The sequence below is a fragment of the Crocodylus porosus genome, unplaced genomic scaffold (genome assembly GCF_001723895.1).
Source record: "Crocodylus porosus isolate Cpor-Errol unplaced genomic scaffold, CroPor_comp1, whole genome shotgun sequence".
Taxonomy (NCBI): domain Eukaryota; kingdom Metazoa; phylum Chordata; order Crocodylia; family Crocodylidae; genus Crocodylus; species Crocodylus porosus.
Window position 1 is genome coordinate 52,682,080 of NW_017728943.1, and position 20,515 is coordinate 52,702,594.

A 20,515-nucleotide genomic window follows, 5' to 3' on the forward strand; every position below is an offset into this window, starting at 1 on the left:
CCTATGACCCCAGCTGACTTCCTGCCCTTTGGGCAGGGGGCTGGACTCGATGATCTCTCGAGGTCCCTTCCAGCCCTGATGTCTATGAAATCTATGAAATCTCAGAACAGGAAGGACTCCCTATGCCTGAAGAAGGGTGATTGCGCCTGAAAGTTTGCAAAGAACTTTTTTTCAAGTGCTCAGTTGGTCTAATAAAAGATATCACATCAACCCAAAGAACGTTGCCTGCCTTGTGGATATAACAACACTCAAACTCAACTATAACTCTAGAGAAGTCAGACAGGAGAGTGAATCAAGGTCATATATCACACATTTATGGTGACACATCTACCAAACAACACTCTTCTCATTTTGTTGCATACAAATCAACCTATTCCATTTTACCAAGGCTTTCTCATTGGGCTGTGCAAAGCTTCGGTCATTAATTCAGTTTGGCAGCCAAATCTCCAAATCCTAATCGAATCAAGAGACCCTTTAACCTCTCTGAATCGAATTGGAACCCTCTGAATCAATTCGGAGAGATTCAGAGAGAATCGACGATTTGGACATAGACACAGCTTTGTATATGTTTTTTTCTGCATACCTCAAGGTACCGGCTGGCTCGTGAATGTTGTGATGCTGGGATGGATGGAGCATCCCACAGGAGCACAGGGGGCCGGCCCCCCAAAACACTCAGAAGCGGACCTGGAAGTAGACCAGAAGCACTTCTGGTACACTTCCAGGTCTACTGCAGAGCCACACCTGGTACCTTGAGGTATATAGAAAAAACATTTAAAGCTGTATCTATGGCTGAATTGATAATTCTCCAAATCAGAATCAAATGTTTGGATTCAGATTTGGCCGAATCAAATTAGGACAGTGATCTGAATCAACAAATTGAATCACTGTCCCCTGAATCAAGTCAAATCTGATTCGAATACAGCCCACTGTGCACATGTCTACTGTCTTGTTCTCATGATATTGCAAAAGTGTTGTTACACTGTATGTATATGGAAGCTTTCATACTTGACTTGTATAGTGAGGTCATGGACTCATGAGCAGAGAGGTGAAGCTCAAGGCCTAAAGCTTGAAGCAAATTGTGACATGGCAGCTGCATGCAAGCAGGCAGGCTGAGCATTGAAAAGTGTGAGAAAAGAGCAGGCTGTGCCTAAGGTAGGTACCGGAAAGCATGAGAAACCTGCTGCTGACTCACTTAGAGTCAAGTTCACTGCTCGTGGAGACTATATCAATTTTAGGGGTTGCATCATGTGCTTGCAGCTTTTTAAATCAAGGCAACCTATCACTTTTGTTGTTGCAGTAGAAATGGCTGTTAGAATAATAGATCAGAAAGGCTCTGGCTAATGTAAAGGCCAGAGTCATGCTGGGAAAAAGCATGCTGGAAATAATCCTTATATGAAGGCTCTGTATATGTGAGAGAGGTCAGGCTTTGGTGCTTTCCACATTCTACATCCCACCTTTAGGATTACAGTGGTTCAAGTGCCAACTGCAGGTTTTCTGCAGTGTGGGGGAAGAACATGATTTGCCCCAGAGACCAAGACCCAGATTTTAAAAGAGGGGTTTAGTGCCTTAAAATGCAGATATGTGCCTAGTGAGTAATTAAGAGGAGTTATGTGCTTAGGTGCCTAACTAAAAAACAGTCAGATTGTATCTCTATCTTTAAGCACTTAAATATCCTTAAAAGTGTGACTCTCAAGCAACATCTGTCACTAAACATGGCACTGACTTACCTATGCTGGTATTGCCAGATGTTCCACTGATTTCTAGAGACAGCCATTTAAAATGTTGTTGCGGCCTCCAGCTTCAAATTGCAAAGGACTCCAGCATCTTATGGGTTAAAGTCTGTTTTCTCCTTCAACAGAGCTTTAAAGTGTTTGACTGAAATGAAAAGCTTGGTGCTACATCCATGATAACAAGTGATGGATGAATAATTTCACTATTACGATAGGTACTGTTTACATCAGTAAAACCTCTTCCATGGTTCCTTTTATCTTTTAGGCATTGTAGTTCAAGAACTATACTTGGGTTGCTCTTGAAAAGTCCTATTGTGTATCCCAGCATTCTCATTTTCACGGCACCTTCAATACTGATTTAAAATTAGACCCTGCTCCTGAAATGAATATGTTGCTCTTCAATCAGCAAGCTGCAAATTGAACAATAAATTCTTGTCTCATATACTTCATGCTGAATTAGCTTGAGGTGAGATAGGAAGATTTACTTCTTGCCACGTCTAAGGTCATAAACTGAGGTAATAATAGAAACTGTTTTCCATTCAGTCTGTTTGTAAGGGATTGCAGCTTACTGGCTGAGGGAGAGCAAATTCTGCCTGGCAGCAGGGATTTAATAGGTGAGACAACAGTATAGAACTCTTAAGTTAAATAAACAGGTACCATTTTAACTTTCAAGAAATTAACTTGATTAATATAAGAATATTTTACGCTAATGCTGGAATATTCAGGAATATTTGTTTTCTTGTTCTACAATTTTACACAAACTGAAGGTAAAAAGATAAATCATCTCTTATTTGAATGGCTTAACATTCATTTGATAAGCAAAGCGATGTAGCAATTTTATATAGAGTTACACGTTCTAAAGCTGTTTCCAAGAACTAACCTCAAGCTTTTCCCACTCTTCAGAAAAAAAGTTGACCCTGATCCTGAAAAGATTTAGTTATATGTTTTATTTTACACCCTGTTAATAATCTCATCTACTTAAATGAGGTTATTCACAATGCAGAACATTAAGCTATTACATCAGGACTGGGACCTTTGTTTGAAATGCGCTTTTCTTTTATTTTGGTTTGTTCAATCTTGCTGTCTGGTGAATGTGTCTCGCTGTTACCTTTCTTTATCTGCAGCACTATCTTTAGCTATGTTATAATTCCAGTGTGAATTTGTTGGGACATGCCATGAGTTCCTGGAAACTAAGAAGTAATTGCAAGCTGGAGACCTACCTAGCCTACACTTTTCACAGAGCAAGAATCCCTGATATTACCCTGAGAACAATATCACCACTTCCTTATCAGTTATGACAGAACAAGCCACTTTTAAAAATCATCTGTACAAGACACTAAACGTGCAGTAGACTAATTTTACTGCGCATTAGCACATCATAGCAAAATCCATGCTAATGCACAGTAGAATTAGTCTACCGCGCGTTAGCATAACTAAATGACCGTGCACCGAAACCACTGTGCAGTAATGCCAGTTATTATTGCCCATTGTTATTACAGGTTCTAAACACACAGTAACAATGACACATTAATGCTTGTGTAGACATGCCCAGTATGAGTAAAAATCTTCCCATGTGAGTGCTTGCAAGTTCTGTTTTTTTGCCTTGCTTTTTAAAATTTCATTTTTAAAATACGGTGTTAGACTTGTGATTGCAAAAAAAAGAACTACTTCAAATCTGAATTGAGCATGGAGAAAAAACATAGTTCTGTCTTCTTAAGTCTCCAAAAGATGGCTTCAGAGTCCTGCTGCTGATTGGTAAGTTTTTCCTGTGCTGCAGTTTGAAAAAACTCTAGAGTTTTAATTCTTTTAGTACATTTTACTGTATAAGTCACATAACTACTCTAAGGTCTTGCTGAGGCCTTTGAAGTGACTTTGTAAGCTATTTTGGAGGTGTCTACCACCTATCTTGGATTGCTATAAGGTCAGAGAAATGAAGGCAGTCATCTCAACATTAAATATTTAAAATAGATTTTGTTCTTTTTCCTCTACATCGGGGTGTCCAACCTTTTTGAATGTGGGGCTGGATCATGAACTTTTTATCACCCAGTGGGCCGGCAAGCCATATTCAAAGACCTCACTGGAAGTGGTATCACATCAGGAAGTGATGTCACGTGACCTTTGACACCAATGAGGTTGCAGGAGGTGACAATGAAATGGGTCTAACAGGTTCAAAACTCTCCCTCTGTAGCATCCACCTCTGCCACTGTTCAGGACAGGATACTGAGCTAGATGGACCATGGGGCTGACCAAGCATGGCACTTTTTATGCTGTTATGTTCAGAAGCTCTTATGTTCTTTGGCTGAGCTTCCAAACTATGGCTGGGATTTGCAAAAAGGGGTAGATAGGCATGTTACAAAGTTGTCATAAAAGATTTGGAGCCCTCTAAATCACATTCATTTTAATGGAAGTTGGTCTTTTGACTTAGTTTGAAAATCTCAGCCCAAGGTGCCAACCAAATAAGTCAAAATATATTTTGCATTTCTTTGCAGTGCATCTATGTGGGGCTCTCCAAGCATTTTACAAACATTAAATGAACCTCAGGATGAGCCCAGCCGGAGCAGCAGGGGCTCAGCTGCACTTTCCTCCTACCTGCGCTGGTCAGTCCTGAGTGGCACATGACTCCGCTGCCGCTTCTGCTGGCTGGTGCTGACCCGGGCACATCTGTCCCATCCGGAGCAGCACACAGATGAAGCTGGCTTCCCATGTGCTAATGGGAACGGGAGGAGCCCAGCCAGGTCTGCACCAGCCAGTAGAAGCAGCGGCGGAGACGTGTGCCGCTCGGGACAGGACGAATCCGGCTGGAGCAGCAGGGGCTGAGCTGCATTTTCCCCCTACTTGCGCCAGTCAGTCCCGAGCAGCACATGGCGCTGCCGCTGTGGCGGGCCAGTAGGGGGCGCTCCTGCATTGAGCCGCTCACCTCCCTGTGCCCGACCACCTGCCAGGCTCCGAATGCCTCCCTAGAGGCGCCTTATGTCCGGCCTGACCCCTTCCTGGAGCACATACGCTAGCCTGGGGGTAACGTCGCCGCCACCACCCCAAGAATGGACTCACTCCCGGCCCTGTGTCCTTGGGGAAACACAGGCCTAATGTCCTACGGGTACTTGACCCAGTACAGGCACTTGGGGCACTTCCCCAAGTCTGGGGGCAAAAAGTACAGTCTCCCTTAGTCCACAGACCTAAGGGGTCTCTTAGGCTAATTTAGACCCCCCCCTCAATAAGTCTCCCACACCGGTCACAAAGGACGACTTTATTGATTACAGGGGTAGGGTGAAAGTAGGGTACCAGATTGAGCAATATCCTAGAAATCCTAAAGAGCAAACAGTCTGGCTGAGGTAGCCTTTTGATCACGCATCTAAGTTACTGCCAGCTAGATATCTAATCAGATCTTGAATAGCTTACTCACAAGCATCTTCCAGAGGCTGGTGAAGTTTCCCCTCTGGAGGCAGGAGGTTTCTAGCTCATGAGTTTGGGGGAGAGAGCCAATTTTAGATGGTAAAGCTTCTCTGTGTCCCCCGCATGGCTGCTGCCTCACCTCATGGCCGAAGAGACCGCCTCCTCACCCGTCCTAACTTATATAGCCCCTGTGACCTCATTTACCTGGTCCAGTGGAGGCCAGCCCCGGTTGGCTGTCAGCCAACCAATTTGAAATACATCACCTGTTACCAGGCAGATTCCAGCCCACCAGGTAGATGCACCCAGGTGGCTGATGCCAGTCACATAGGCAGAGGGAGCAGGTTTCCCCCCTCCCTCAGGACTGCAGCCAGCTCAAGTTACCTAAAGAGACAGGATAAGGATGTGGTCTCCTCTGCTGAGCCCACCCTACTCAAATGGTCACAGCACAGAGATTTTATCACATTGTCACAGGGCAGAGATTTCAGGGAGAAACCAAGGTGGCTTTCTGCCACAGCTGCCACTTCTGCTGGCCAGTGCTGACCTGGCCAAGCTCCTCCCATCCCCAGCAGCACATGGGAAGCTGGCTTCAGTTGCATGCTGCTCCGGATGGGACAGACCTGCTCGGGTCGGCATCAGCCAGCAGAGGCGGCGGCAGAGCCATGTGCGCTCAGGACTGACCAGCACAGGTAGGGGAAAAGTGCAGCCAGCCCCTGCTGCTCTGGCCGGGCTCCTGCTGTCCCAACAGGCACATGGCTACTCCTCTTCCCACACCACCACATCAGCAATGTGAAGCTGACGCGGTGCGTGTGGGAACCTTGTCCCTTCCCCAGCCCTTCAGCAGCCATTAGGAATCTGCTGAGGGTTTGGGGGAGGGACAAGGGGTGGGAATGAAAGTGAACAGTGTTTACTTTCATTTCCCATTGCAGCACTGCGGGACTCAGAAAACAGCTTGGCGGGCTGCTTGGTGGCCCACGGGCCTTATGTTGGACAAGCCTGCTCTACATCCTTCTTTGGGTCTGGAAAACACCTGTCACATTTAAAGTACAACTACAAGATAAATACTGTATTTACTTGAATACAAGACAAACCTGATTGTCAGATTACTGCCTGATAATTTGATTCAATATATGGAAAATTATAAATTTGTTATAATGTTCCAGGTATAAAATCTAAGTATTGGAGGTTTGCATTGAATTTGTCCCCCTCCCACTGCTACAGCAGGGAAAATAAATCTGGGTGGTTAGGTAGCCCACTTGCCCTCTGCCCCACATGGAATTGAGAAGCAAATTTGAAAACACTGGGTGCATTTGCACATGTGCTTTAATGCACAGTAGCCTAGTGCATTATGGTAACACAATTATGCTAATACCCAGTAAAATAGCTACTGTGCATTAAACATAATTTAAGAATTGTGTGCATTTGTTACTGTGCATTAAGGTAGCCTAATGTGTATTTATTTAGTACCTCACATTAGAGGTACTAAATTTAATGCACATTAGAAAAAGTGCTTTAATGCACGTGTAGACATGCCCACTGACTTAAAAATAAACATACTTGTAGTAACTTGCATATAGGGACGTAACTACAGATAGCTATAGAAGTAGTTCTTCCGGAATTGGTGAAGTTTTACCTTTTTTGAAACTGCTAGAAGTTTTAGCTTGACTGTGGCTCCCTCTGCAGAATCCTGACTGCCGTGCAGACACTGGAGGTCAGGTGCCAGCAGGGGCCCCAGAGGGTTTTGTAATACCCGTTACCTTAGGCTACCCAAAGGTTTTGGCCTGAGACAGGCCAGCCCACTTGGATTAGGTTCATAGCAGGGTGTCTCAACTGCTTGAAGGAAGGTAGCTGGCATACTGCTGGGCCGAGGCAAGGCCTGAAGTAGACACAAGCACTGTTATTTAAGTACTTTTGGTTTGTTTATTTTTTACATGGCCCAGATGCCATTGGCCGCAGACCCTCATAAGGACCTCCAGGCTTAGCCAAGTCATGTTGATCCCAGGCCGCTTGGTTTTCTTCTTTCAAAGGACCTTTTTACCTAGCACATGAGGTCAGGTGCTTAGGAAAGCCTACCCCAATTACCAACAGAACACCCAAGTGGAAAAGGAGTAGGGTGTAGGGGAGTGTAAGAGAGAGAAGGAGCCCAAAACGTACGGGCTAATCAAAGGTTTAGTGGCCCCGGGTCTGCAGCCCCAAGGAGCCCAGCAGAGATTCCCCTTACCCAGGTGTGTCGGGAGCCGATATTTCCCTGCCAGTATAAAGAAAAGCCCGGGACAGGCAGGAAGCAACAACGCAGAACCAGAAAGAGGAGGAGGAGGAGGTGGTGCAAGCTGGCACACGCTGCAGGGAATGCTGAAAGCAACATTGAGTGCTGGTAGGAGCCTCTGGCAGAGAGCAAAGCCCCAGCAAGGTTTTGGAACCCAGTTTACTGGCCCCTGTAGGGAGTAGAACTGTTTGTTTATTGGCCAGGAGCTGGCTGAGCCCCGTGAGAAGGGTACCATAATAACCCTAATAGAGGGGCACTCTTGACTTTCAGTTACCGTAGTGTATGTAAGAGTGGCTCAGCCCAATAGTGGACTTAAGCTGCTAAAAGAAATCGTCTCAAGCTCTACAAGGGGCTCTCAGAGGAAGAGAGAAAGCCAACAAAGGGTGACTGACCCCACGAAGGTCAGGTTTGCTGCAGAGTGTGGCTGCAGGAGCAGCGACATAGGCCAGGAGAGCCTTCTCAGTTTTCATGTTTGCTTTTATTGACCTTTCTTTTGTTGATTGTTTGGGAGGAACTGAGGACACATGGCCGGACCAGCTGGCTGGCCACCACCCAGTGGAACGGGCAAGGGTGTAGGGGTGGCGGAGCCCTCAGAAACTCGGGACCTCGTGGGACGCCGGTGAGACTAATAATTGGACTACACGTGAAGGTATATGAACCAACTCCATTAACATCAAGTCATGGCAGGAGAAACATACATGTGTAAGATCCCCAATTATAGCTGATAACACCCTAGGCCAGTGGCAGGCGGCGTCCGTCAGGTCCACAGGGGACGGGGATACCCGACAAAAGACTCATGGACATTGAGATCTGAAGCTGTCTCAATGAGTACCATATGGTCAGGTACCACCTCCTGATATCCTTCATATTTATATCAAGTCATGATGGATGCCTATTGAGATTGTGGCACCTGGCCCCACCCTAGTGTGGCCTTTCAGCCCAGGTCTTACTACAGTACATCTACACAAGAGGTTTACTATTGAGCTGACTAATAGGTCAGCAGAAAAGTCTTACTATCTTGAAGTCTTATTAGGCTGCAGTAAAATAATAAACTCTGCCTCAGGATAGTACTTGTAAATACAAGTACTGTCCTGTAGGAGTGTGCATAGCAGGTCCTATTCAATCTGCATTCGGACCAAATCAGGGACAGTGATTCAAATTGTTGATTTGGATCAGTGTCCCTGATTCAATGTGGCTGAATCCGAATCTGGAGATTTGATGTTGATTCAGAGAATCAGCGATTTGGGCACAAACACAGTTTTAAATGTTTTTTCTACGTTTCTCAAGGTACCAGCACAGCTTGTGAATGCTGTGATGCTGGTGCACATGGAGTATCCCACAGGAGTGTGGGGGAGCCCTCCACATGCTCGGTGGTAAACCTGGAAATGGACTGGAAGTATTTCTGGTCCACTTCTGGGTCCACTGGGGAGTGCACAGGTGGGCCTTCCTGTGCCCCCTGGCTCAACAATCAACTGTGGGGGGATCCTAGGTGCCCCCCAGACTCAGGAGGCACCAGTCACCAAGCTGGAAGGGTGCGGGGGGCCCCCCCAGCATGCTCTCCGGCAGACCCGGAAGTGGACTGGAAGTGCTTCTGCTCCACTTCTGCATCAGCTGCTGAGTGCCCTGGGGAGCCCCCCATGCTTCTGTGGGACACTTCATGTGCCCCAGCATCACAACATTGACAAGCCACCTGCTACCTAGAGGTATGTAGAAAAAACATTTAAAGCTGTGTCTATATCCAAATCGCTGAATTTCTATGAATCTCTCTGAATTGATTCGGAGGGTTCCGATTCGATTTGGAGGGTTTAAAGGGTCCGCTGATTCGATTCGGATTCAGAGATTCGGCTACTGAATCGGGCCAAATCTCTGCCAAATTGAATCAGTGATCAAAGCTTTGCACAGCCCTACTATCCTGCTGTGGGATTCTTTAGTGTGCAGCAATGCACATATAGATGCTGACAGGGCTGGATGGGGCATGAGGGTACCCCGCACTGGAGCATCTCCAAGACCTAGCCACCCCCCCTGGGGCTGCTCCAACCCAGACACTGAGCCGGGTTGGAGCAGCCCCAGGCTGGCAAGCTCACCACCTGGGCCCCTGCCAGCCAGGGCTGCTCCAACCTGGCTCAATGTGCTGCAGTCCTAGGTGCCCATGCAAATGTGGCACCCAGGAGCAAAAAACTTCAATGTAATATTCATCAGAGTTTATTGCCTTGCATTAATTGCACGTATAGATATGCCCACTATGCGTGTATACTCCAAATACCTCTCACAAAGAAGCCATGTGCTAATCCTTCATTTACTGCTGTCTAATAGGACTACTTGTTTAAATCCATTTCCAAAATTCCTCTGAAGATTATCTAATATTCATTTATTTTAAAGAGATTGCCATATCGCTAGTATGCATCAAATGCAGAAGCAATATCCTAGGAAAAGCCTGCAATCTCAGATTGCTCATTAACACACACATTTCTTATAACTTGTAATTTTTGCTGAGTTTCATTTAAATTATAAGAATTTTTCTCCTTCTTCTTTATTACTATACCTTTAACCTCACACAGTTCATTGCCATATTTCCAAACATTCCCTCACTGTCTGGAGTATCACTTTGGTTCAGAGCACCAAAAAAATCCTATTAATTCCTTTAGAGCTGTCAGTGTTTCAGCTTTGACTCTGCCTTTTTTTGGTTCAGTTCCTGGCAGATTGTTCACTTGTGCTGTGATGTTTTTCATTAGCACTGTCTCTAATTCTGATTTGGAAGCATTAAGTGATAAATTGACAGTTTGTGACACAGTGGAGTATTTTAGAGGTTTTTCAGTTTCCATGAATGGTGTAATACTTTTATTGCACTTTCCTGCTTTATTGTCACAATGATACACTCTTCTGAGGAGATTTGTTCAGATGGATGAGTTGGGTATGAACCTTCACACACATTCTGATTTGGGAAAGACTATTATGGCAATAGCTTATACCTCAGATTTATGTAGCTTCAGGTCTTACTGATTCAGAAAATATTTTTACTTCATATCTATAATATGGATTTTATAGGCCTTTCCATTTAACTTTCTTTGTCTAAGACTGGCATCATTCTATGATTATGTCTCCTTTCATTCACTGTAAATACAAGTAGACTTTTAGAACAGGGTTATATCTCCTTACCAAGGTATTTGACTGAAGTCAACTAAACCTATGTTTTCTATGAAGATTTCTGTGTACACACATCTGAAAGTGACAATATAAATCATTTAGGGCCAAATTCTGTCCTCACTTCTATCGAAATAAATCTAAAAGAGGTCCACAGATAGCTTTGGAGTAACTGCAGATTTAGGCTGTTCAAATGAGATGTAGTCTGCTACTGTATGATCACCACCCTTCTTTCACTCTCAACAAGATATAAGGACAGTTTTTAGGCAGTGTTTGAAGAGCCATTACAAAATGATCAAAGATTTTTTTTTTAAATGTTGAATATATGCTAGTAACTTGGGATATTTTTCAAAGTGGTCCACTGATTCATTCAACTTCAAATAGGACCTTTTTTATTTTCCTTCAAATCTGAAAGTATGACAAATCTTTTGGGTTTTTTCTTCAGCAGAGTGTAACTTCATGAACCTTCTGCTTCAGGCAGTGAAACTTAAAGTTAAGACTGCACAACCAATTCTAGTATAAGGGGTCATTTTTACATCTAGGGTTTTCAGGGGAGGGTTCATTTTTATGGGGGAGAGATTGCCCTTGGGCTGAAAATTGGCAGGCACATTTTCAGCTCTGAGTGATTGTTTTAGAACATTTGTGTAAAAGTTAATGTGGCTGCTTTTGAGAATGAGGCTTTGCTGACTCTTGTTAGTGACAGCCTGGGGACAGGGGTGGCCTGTTTCATAGGCAGAGGAGACTAGTTCTGGCTGAGGCTAAAATGCAGCCCTGAGAGGGGGGAGTGAGCAGGGTGCTGCAGGGCCCCATGGGTTGTCAGCAAAATGAAACCTAATGTGAGGTGGGATGGGATCTGGTACGGCTGTTTGTTATGGCTTTCTAACTTACAGCCTTGAAGTCTGATGCCACATCCACCTAGTGCAGGGGTGGGCAATTATTTGGGCCTGCAGACCACATAGAGAGTTTTGGAGAGATGTTGCAGGCCAGGTCAGCAGTCCCCATGCCCCTGCAATAGCTCACCAAACCTTGCAGTGTGGAATGGGGCTGCAGGAGAGAGAAATGGAAGGGAAGGGAAGGGAAGGGGCAGAGGAGAGCTGCTGTGGGTGTAGGTGGCAGCTGTAGTAGGTTCAGCTTTCAGCCTGCCCTTCTACCCCAAGTAGGGGCTCAGGCAGATGCCCCAATCCCCAGCAGGAGCCAGCCGCCTACATCTGCAGCTGATGCTAGCACCTGCCTAGTGCTGTTTCCAGCACATGGGCAGGGAACTGGTGTAAGCTGCAGGACTGTGATGTAGGTGCAGGATGGTTGGGCAGGTAAGAGGGAGGGAAAGGAGGGGGTGAAAGGGGGAGACAGAGAAAGGTGGCTCTGCCCATGATGAGCAGCAGTGACCAGTGCTGGGCACCAGGCAAAAGCAGGACCCAGCAGTAGGTGTGCTCACCACTTCCAGGGCCCGTCCAGCTGTGGCTGCCAGGAACCCAAGTCAGGGCTGCCCTGTGGCTCCTCCCTGCTGCCATTGCTCCACACCACCTCCAGGCTGCCCAGGGCCTGTGTGGTGGTGGTGGTGGCAGTGAGGAGGAGGTGCTCCAGCATGGCCTCTGGGCAGCCACAGCCAGAAGGGCCCCAGAAGCAGCAAGTGTGCCTGTTGCCAGGTTCTGCTTTGCCTGGAGCCCATCACCACCTGCTACTTCTCATTAGGTGAAGGACCACCTCTCTCTGTCTCTGTTTCTCCCTTCTTTCCCCTCCTCCTCACCCCCCAACCATCCCACACCTACAGCACAGCCAGCCCCACAGCTTACCCCAGCTCTCAGTCCACGCCTTGGAAATGGTGCCGAGCAGGTACCAACATCAGCTGTGGATACAGATGGCTGGTTCCCATTGTAGATTAAAGCATTAGCTCCAGTCCCAGGCAGTCACCCTGAACCCTGGTGGAAACCTGCAAGTAGCATCTACAGCTGATGCCAGTGTGCACCCTGTGCTGCTTCCTATATTTGTGGCAGGAGCTGGTGTAAGCTGTGGATGGGGTTGGGATGTGCCTGCCTGACACACTGCACCAGCTGGAACTGCTGGCTCCCTACAGGCCGGATCCTATGACTTGGCGGCTACTGACCTACAGGCCAGATACAATCAGTTTGTGGGCTGGATCCAGCCCATGGGCTGTATTTTGCCCACCCCTGACCTAGGGTTATCTTAGAGTGGGATCCTCCATTTTTACAGTACTCTATGGCTGCTTGCAGACATTTTAAAAAATGGTGCTTTACTTTAAACTTGCTGTGCTCCAAAACTGAGCCCAACATATGCCCAGAAGAAGCAGAGCATTAGTTAGACCCAGCTTGAAGGATGTCTGTATAGATTGAGTGCTTTAGTGGGGCTTTTGTGGCACTTTTATCTAATAGCTGATTGAATTAGCTTTAGCTAAAAGCGCTGAAAAGCCCCACTGAAGCGTCTGATCTATATAAATGTTGCTAAGTTGGGTCAAAGTAATGCGCTGCTTCTTCCAGTTAAGTGTGTGGTTTTTTTTGGGTGGGGGTTAACGTTTGCAAGCAACTTATGTGCCCTGGCTGTCTGCTTTGAAGAATCTGAACAGTAATTTAGAAAAAGGCTCCTTTTTAACAGTGTGACCACCTGGCCTCGAACATCCGGTCACATGCGGCCCTGGCCTGAGTGGCCAGTAGTGATCACCCTACGGTCTCCTGTAGGCTGTTGAGTAGATGTTTATTCCTGGAGTGGCCTACCCCAGTCTCACCTGCCATGACTTTGAATGTTATACTGGTGCAGGGGCTGACCACCCAGGGTTCCTCTGCAGCGTGGAGTCCATCCAGCGGTTGTCTGTGGGGCTCCACCTCCCCTACACCCCAGCCTCATGCCAACCCTTGGCAGATCACTGAGTCTTCTTGGCTGTACTCCCAATACTGTCATACTCCTGGTTTCAGTAGCCTTCGTAGCCCTCTCCCATCCTGAGTACTGCTCCCCAAGGATGACTCAGTTAACCTTGAGTTCTCCACGATCCCCCACTCTGGTCCCGAGACAGACTCCACCCGAGTCACAATGCCTAACCCATGCCCCCAAGACAGAGGTGGAGTACAAAAGAACTCCGATGCAGCTATCTAGTCTGTATTGCCTTGCCCTACTCCTCAACACCTCCAAAAGGGGGAACACAAGAAACAAAAACACAACTATATCACAAGGAACCTGTACGGTCCCCTCCCTGGTTCTTCTGCTAGGGGAACAGGGCACCTTTGCTCTCTATGAACCCCCTAGGGGTTAGGCCCTATGCATGGCCAGGGTAGCCTGTGGCCTCTCGCCCCAAGTCATCTCCCCCTTTACTCTTCCCTGTGAGGTCTGTGGCACCTCTCCTCTTCTCCCCTGTTAGGGACGTCCCTCTTCTGGTGCCTCGCAATACCTCCCCAAAAGCCTGGCTGCTTCTTGTATTAAGGGTCGGCACCCAGCCTCTTGTTCTCTTGCTTTACAGCCCCTCTCACTGGTCTCATCTGGTACGTCCCAGAGGGAGAGACTCCTCTGCCTCTTGGGTGCCCCCAACACTCCCACCTTCAAATGTGTAGAGAGCCTCTTCCAGCTCTCCCATGCTGCTGCCTCTGCCAGCACCAAGAGCCTCTTCTGACTCCTTGACCCTATTGGCGAGCTGCCCTCTGCTGGAGCAGAAAGTCCCTGCCGGCTCTCTCTCCCAGAAAGTATCCCAGGCAGCATCGGTGCCTTCCCCAGTTCCGCTCTCTCCACCTTTCCCAGTGGTCCGCTTTATTCCCACTAGCCAGTGGTTGCCGATGACATCACTGGTCGGCTTCAGCTGGATGAAGGCGTGGCTTACAACCTGCGTGGGTTTCTTTCCTCGTTCCAGCTGCACCGTGGGTCCTGTTGCCGGTAAGTGTTTTTCTTGTTTTATTTTTGTGTTTACTTCCCTTTTTAGGTGCAGTTCCCATCCAGGGGGTCCCCATTTATTGTTTGGGGTCCTTTCCACTGCTGTCCCCCAGAACAAACAGCTTTTAGAATCTCAGGGCACATAAGTTCCCCATAAGTGGTATTTCTTTTTCTATAACTTTCTGTTCAAGGCCAAAGATTAAAGACAGTTGAGAATGTGAAAATGATTTAATATTTTTGTTGGCATGAGCTATTTCTTATGGATTATGGTTTGGCAACTAAGTAAGATGATATAAGCCAACTTATTGCTAGCAATTATTATCTTTTAGAGAAAAATCAGTAGGGAAGAACACATTTGTTTGCTAGAAAGCATGGAACACTATAGGTACTTCTATTATAGTGGCACTTTTATCATTGCTTTAGATCAGGGGCAGGCAATTATTTTAGGCAGAGGGCCACTTACTGAGTTTTGGCAAGCCATCGAGGGCCACATGATAGGTAGCTAGGGGCAGATAAATATTAATTTTCTAAATTTTTTAGGGGCCCCGCAGGCCGGATAGAATGGCCTGGTGGCTGCATCTGCATTTTACCCACCCCTGCTTTAGATAAAGTTGTCTTGGTATTTTTGTTATAATAGCATTGTTATACTTAAGTGCCAGTCAGCATTTCTATGTTAGAGCACTACTTTAGGAGCAAGTTCATGTAACACCCTGATACTCCATCTAAGGACTGGCCCACACAAATTAAGAATGAGCTGCTGTAAATGGAAAGATTATTTGCACAAACAGAGGCAGATGTCTGTCATACAAATGAGTACATATTTTGGAAGGTGCAATTTAAGAGGCACCATTTGAACATCTGGTCTTTAATGCAAAAAAGGACCAGTTTTCAAATGAGTGAACATTCTCAAGCAGAGCTAAGCCGTAGTTACTTATAGTTGGCACTAAGGGCTTGAGTTTTGTGTTTTGTGTTTGCTGCAAACACAAAACCAAGGCCGTGGGGAAGATCAAAGCGAAATGGAAAAATAAAAGGTACAGAGAAAAAAAAATGCCGCAGCAAGCAGTTCAGGCAGATCCCTCACCTCCACGGTTCCCAAAGATCTTTCCCGGATCCCCTTCCCCTGCTGGCCTCTGCTACCCTCCTCTTTACTCCTGCTGAAAGGGTATTACCTTCTCCTCCTGGTCGGACCAAAGGCTCACCCACACTTCTGGCTCCTCGGCTTTCCCGCTCTGCTCCTTTGGTGCCCCTTTTCCCTCTGGTCTGCCCCTGGCCTTCAGATATAGCCCACGCTGCTGACTGGCCCCCACGGAGGTAAAATTGGGCTGGTGCACATTGGGAATTCCTGTTGTAGCCTGGACATTGCAGTGTGAGTGATTCCTGTCCCTGGTCAGGGACCTGCCTTTGGTGACTGCTCTCTGGGCATATATGAAAAAAGAAGAAATGGACCATAAGGAATGCTTCTGGTGGGAATTTGTTTGCTCAGGAAAGCTCATCCTAGCTGCAGCATTAGGTTTACTGTGGGATCTTCTGTATATTAGAGTGGATTTTGTTTTTTGTCTGGTTTATTTCTGTGTTTTTGCCATTTAGTTTGGCTGATTGCAGCACAGAAATGTCAAGGAAACTGTCCAAAGCCTCTTGCACTCTGCTCATTATGCCATCTTTCCTCACGTCTTTACTACATGAACAGTCCTACTGATCTTACTGGGGCTACTCACATCACATAGGGTGTTAATAACCACTAACAGGCAGAAGGCAGGACAGGGAGGTGCCTAATCCCTGTTTTCTGTCTGCTTTTAACACAGCTAACTAACTTTTTCTAATCATTGGCTGGCATTAGGGTGCCTATCGATGTTTAGGGGCCCTCTCTCCCCCACTGACAGCCATGTGAAAAATTAACCCTGAAGGAAATACAAGTTCCCTAAGGTACTCTGCTTTTGAATGTGTTCATCTAATACCTCATTTGAGGAGGGTTAATTTTTCATGTGATTGGCCATTTTAAAAGCACTCTGCAGCCATGCACATGTGTTGTAATCATGGCTGTAGAGTGTTTTTGGGGGCCTGATCACACAAAAAATGTAACTTATGTAAGCACCTGTAGCAGGGCACTGATGTGCCTGCTACTTGTGTAGTAGGAATGAAGAAGCCCAGATGTAGGTTGCTAGGGCAACTGGAGGTAGCCAGGGACCCACCTCTGTCAGCAGTCAGCTGACCGGAAGGGGTAGGGCTTGGCTCCTATATAACTCCCAGGACTGAGGCTAGGCAAGCAGTTCCCTGCTGGCAGCTACAGGAGAAGGAACTCTGCTGGAGTGAGAAAAGGGAAGAGGCCAAAATGCACAAGCAGTTGGTACGGGTGAAGGATGGAGCACCCTTGGGGGTGGCTCGAGTGATGTTTTAGCTAAGTGGTAGAAGTTTATGTTATAGCCTAGGGGCTCGAGTTTTGTGTTTGCTGTTTACAACTGGAGGTTTGGGTGAGGCTATTAGGGGATGGAGGAGGCTTCATAGGGGGTCCATGGCAGTGTGGAGACCCGGGTGCCAGAGATAGTGCAGTATTGGGGTGCACTGACCCTGAACATGTGAGAAGCCACTGCAAAAGGGGTGTGCCAACCCAAGCATTAGTGAGGGCGCAGCATTGAGGGGGTGAGCCAACCCAACTGCCAGAAGAGGTGCTGCACTGGGGTGTGCTGACCCGAGCACCAGGAAGGATGCAACATTGAGGTGTGCTGACCCCGAACCCCAGAGCAGGGGGCAACAAGAAGCTCCCGAGCAGGGGGGCCATGATTCTACGAGCACCCAGAGAGGCACGGTTGCAAGACAAGGGCTGTGGGGAGCCCGAGCACCCAGAGAGGAGTGGTTGTGAGACAGGGTTGCGGAAAGAAAGCCAAAGAGAGTATAAGACTGAACAACATCTGGTACATCAGCGAGGCTTGGGGCATGGTACAGGGGTGGTTCAAGCCATGCATAGCCCAAAAGGCTGGGGTGCTCAGGAACACCCATTAGTGGAACAGGGCTAATTTACAGGAGGGAAACCGTGTCCAGAGAGACGAAGAGGCAGCCTCCCTATTATACATATTTAACATCAAAGACGTAGCTGGTGAGAATGGAGGGTGCTTTGTAAAAGAACTGGACATAGTAAGAGGTGATAGGGGAGAGCATGGTGACCTTAGTTCTCCCCTCCTGTTACAGCACCCTTAATGAAACCCTGCAGGGGCCTCTGAATGCTCCAGGCTAGTAGGGATGTGCAAAGCGGGCCCTATTTGATTTGGATTTGGCCCAAATCAGGGACAGTGATTCAATTAGTTGATTCAGATCACCGTCCCTGATTTGATTTGGCCGAATCTAAAGCTTCAAAATTTTTTTCTACATACCTTGAGGTAGCAGGTGTGGCTTGTGAACACTGCAATTCTAGGGCAGATGAAGCGTCCCACAGGAGTGCAGGGGGGCCCTCCATGTGCTTGGCGGCAAACCGGAAGTGAACTGGAAGTACTTCTGATCCACTTCTGGGTCTGCCAGAGAGTGTGCTGGAGGGCCCCCCCACACCTCCCCGTCTCAGTGATCTGCGGGGGGACTCTGGGTGCCCCTCCAGACCCAGGTACCAGTCACCAAGCTGGGGAAGGGTGGGCTCTGCATGCTCCCTGGTGGACCCAGAAGTTGACAGGAAGTGCTTCTAGTCCACTTCTGGGTCTGCTGCCGAGCGCGCTGGGGACCCCCCTGTGCTCCTGTGGGACCCCTCATGTGCCCCAGCATAGCAGCACTCACAAGCCCCTGCTACCTAGTGGTGTGTAGAAAAAACATTTAAAGCTATGTCAGAATCTCCAAATCTTTCTGAATCTCTCTGAATTGATTCAGAGGGTTCCAATTCAATTCAGAGAGATTAAAGGGTCCTCTGATTCATTTCAGATTTGGAGATTTGGCCACCAAATTGGGCCAAATTTCCACTGAATTGAATAAGGGACCAAAGCTTCACACAGCCCTGCAGGCTGGTCTGATTGTTCAATCAATCTGCAGGAAGGTCCCATGGAAGAGGAGCTGACAAGAGTTGAGATTGAGTTCAGAACCTGACCCTGCACAGAGACAAAAGTCCATCCCTAAAACTATTGTTTCTGGTAGAATGATTGGAAAAGTTCCGGGGGGGGCTCAGCTGCTGCCTCTAGATCTCCTTTCATTAAGGGAGGACTGTGCAGCAGTGGGGTTGCCAGCCAATACCAGTGATGGCTGGACAGGTGGGAGAGGGAGAGAAACTGCTTGGAACTCATATCCTATCACTGGCTTGGTCTCAGGGAGGCTTTGTCTGGCTTGTGGTACTGCTGGAAGAAGCATTGCTTCCTTGCTGTTGTCCCTTCTTGATGTTCCCACTTCCACCTATGGCAGTAGAAGTGGGGAACAGAAGCATGGTATATAATCATCACCCTATGCCAGTGATTCTCAACCAGGGTGCTGCCAGGTGCTTTAAGGTGTGAGGAGATAAGAAAGGGGTTAGGAGATAAGCAGATAAATGTAGGCTCGAGCTTGTCTGTACCTGAATGATTCCCCGTTCTCACTGCCAGGCCCTCTACAAAGAAGCAAGCAGTGTAAAATATAAATTAGTTTTTGAAATTGGGTGCCACTCAATTCACAAAAATTATGGAAGGGTGCTGCAAGTCCAGTGTGGGGTACCCTGAGTCTAATGTTGCTGTCCTATGCAACTTACTGGCAAAATGCTTTAATTTCATGGTGCCAAAGGACAGATCTGTGTTCATTCAATCATATCTCTCCCTCCGGAGAGGAGCAATGCACCCTGGGCTTGAAGTTCGGCTGCATTACAATGGTTAGGGATGATTCCAGGCCTGTTTGGAGAGGAGAAGGTGATAGCTAGATATGGCTTAATGATGGCACTTAAGACTGAAAACTTCTCATTTTGCCCCTGCACAATTCTTCCACTCTTACTCCTTAGAAAGCTGAGTAGATTTGCACCTTATAGACTAACCATAGCACAAGCTTTCATGAGCTAGAGCACATTGACTGGCTTGCCAACCCTAATTCCATATAAGAATCAGACCCTTCGTCTCACATCTGCAACACTTGATGAATGCAAAAATAAATCTAAAATTCATACCGTTCTGTCCACATGCACATTGTGAAGCAGTAAATTTTCTTACCTCTGATAGTTTTCAACGTCTTGTGAAATAAGAAACTGTATAAGGATACGTAATTTCCAAAGATTTCTGCAGTTCCAACATCATAAATATTTCAGTGCATTATGAATTACACTTTCAATTCACTGGGGGTAGAGAGCGGGGGAGTGATGGACTAGGGTTGTTTGTTAAGTTATGTTTTTTTACTTTGCTTTGCTGGTCCTTCACTTTGCTGATGGCATTAGTGGGAAATGTTATCATTTTGCCCAAATAGATTCTGAGCTTTTTGCTCTTACATGAGACAGTCAGAAACAAAGGAAAGTCTTCCATTAACAGAACCCCTAATAGCTATATTATTGTAACCCTTCCATTAGGATTCCCTTTTTGGAAGCTTAGTTACTTAGTTTATTGAACGTTTCAGCATAGCAGTTAAAGTAACATAAATCAGGATTTGAAGAAACGTGACCTTAATCATTATGCTTTCCTTATTTGTTCAATTGCTATCTTACAAGGTCAATATTTAGAGCAGGGGTTGTCAACCAGGGGTACATGGACCCCCCAAGGGGTGCTTGAGAAGGCCCTAGTGGGTACGCATGGATGGGTGGGGATGGAGCACTGGCACGCACCGTTCCGTGCTGCTGCCACCCACCCAGATAAATGCAGGAGGGCGGGGAAGCTCGCACAGGTTGCCACCACTCTGCGTTCAGCCACACCTCCCCTGCTCTGTGTCTGGCCATACCTGGCCCCCTGGCTCTGCAGGACACCACACTCTGCCCACCCCCCCGCCCCACTCTGCGTCTGGCCACCAGGGGTACACTGATCCAAAAATGTTGAAAACCTCTGATTTAGAGAGTATGGGCACATATAACCTTCAAGCCATAGTTTGGTAGGACATTTCTGGAAACTGATATTTAGTGTGAGCAATAAGAGCTCAGCCAGAGAACTGATGTTAATTGACAATCTACTAGTTGTGCATAAGAGATCATTTTTAATACTGGTTCCTAGTC

General features: G+C 46.9%; 1 long non-coding RNA gene across 1 annotated transcript in view; it reads left to right on the top strand.

Moving 5' to 3' along the window:
• Positions 1-20,129, top strand: part of LOC109319211 — a 24,023-nt gene extending 3,894 nt beyond the window's left edge. Inside the window, exons 2-3 of the long non-coding RNA XR_002103413.1 lie at positions 1,607-1,610; positions 20,033-20,129. This is a non-coding gene — a long non-coding RNA (uncharacterized LOC109319211). The remainder of the gene's footprint in view (positions 1-1,606; positions 1,611-20,032) is intronic.
• The last annotated feature ends 386 nt before the right edge of the window (positions 20,130-20,515 follow it).